Raw genomic sequence first — 1,221 nt, forward strand, 5'->3', positions numbered from 1 at the left:
CCTTTTCTCTGACTTGGGAGAGAATTGGTGTTCATAGGTTCATTTGTTTTCAAGTTCTATCAATTGAAACAGTTTTTATAGAACTCTGCAGCACTGAAAGGTTAATCTTGTCCAGGCTCCACAATCAGGGAAATTGCTCACCGTGCTTTTTTCTCTCTTGGTAATGTGGTCTCCACTGAGACAGAGTAGAAATTTTTCAGAGTAGAAATCCATTTTGATTTAGGTGAAATGTACATCTTTGAGTTAAGTCTGTTGTTTGAAAACATAGCTGTTAAGTCTGACTACCTGTTCTTGTAAAAAGCCTATGCTCAGAAAAACTGCTTCAGCTGAAACACAGAGATATGGGAAGGGCAGACAGAAAGACAGAGAGACTGCTACGAAAGCAAGTCAACCTGACCCAGGAATTCTTTATGATAAAGAAAATCTAGCGACAAATGTCAGGCGAAATAGGTAAAAATGAATATGTATGAACATATTGTGAAATTGCATGCATATGTATTTGAGAGGGGGATAAAAAAAGATCTGGAGTTCCCAGAGGTACGCATGTCTTTTAAGCAGAGTAATCTCCACATGCGTCCAGCGCTGTAATAAACATACCAGCTTTGCAACTTTCACAAAGTTGTGGAGTTTGTTTGCTTCCACAAATCGCCACCAGCACTGCACAAGTCATGCCCACTGCTATCTCCACTCCACACCTGTTCTTCTTGTGGGAAGCCAAAAAAAGAAAAGCTGCCACTTTTGTCATTCTGTCTGCAGCATGGCTGGTTAATAGCAGCTAAGTAAATAAAGTCTATTGTGAGTCATGCTGAGAAAACCACTGCCCTGGCCGCATGGTTGCTCATGGCACTGGGATGGCCCCTGGCAGCATGGCCCATCAGCTGCTCAAGGATGGGGTCCAGCGGCCCCCTCCAGGAAAGGGCCTCAGCCCTTCCGGGAAAGGGCCCCAGATGGCACTCCCCAGAAGAGGGCCCCGGCCAGCTCCCCACTCCTCTGTTGAAAACAGGGAGCGAGAGAGCTTCCCATGACTTTTTTCATTCTTAAATATATTATTATAGAGGCCTTTCCAGCTTTTTTAATTGACTAAGCAGTGTGCCAATTCTCAGAGCTAGCCAGCAATTGGTTTTGCCAAGCACGGAAGAAGCTGCTAGCAGGTCCTCACAGAGAATCACTTCCATAGCTAACTTTCCCTCTTCACCAAAAATCAGTGTTAGAGACATCTGC

This window comes from Haemorhous mexicanus, chromosome W (assembly GCF_027477595.1).
Source record: "Haemorhous mexicanus isolate bHaeMex1 chromosome W, bHaeMex1.pri, whole genome shotgun sequence".
NCBI lineage: Eukaryota > Metazoa > Chordata > Aves > Passeriformes > Fringillidae > Haemorhous > Haemorhous mexicanus.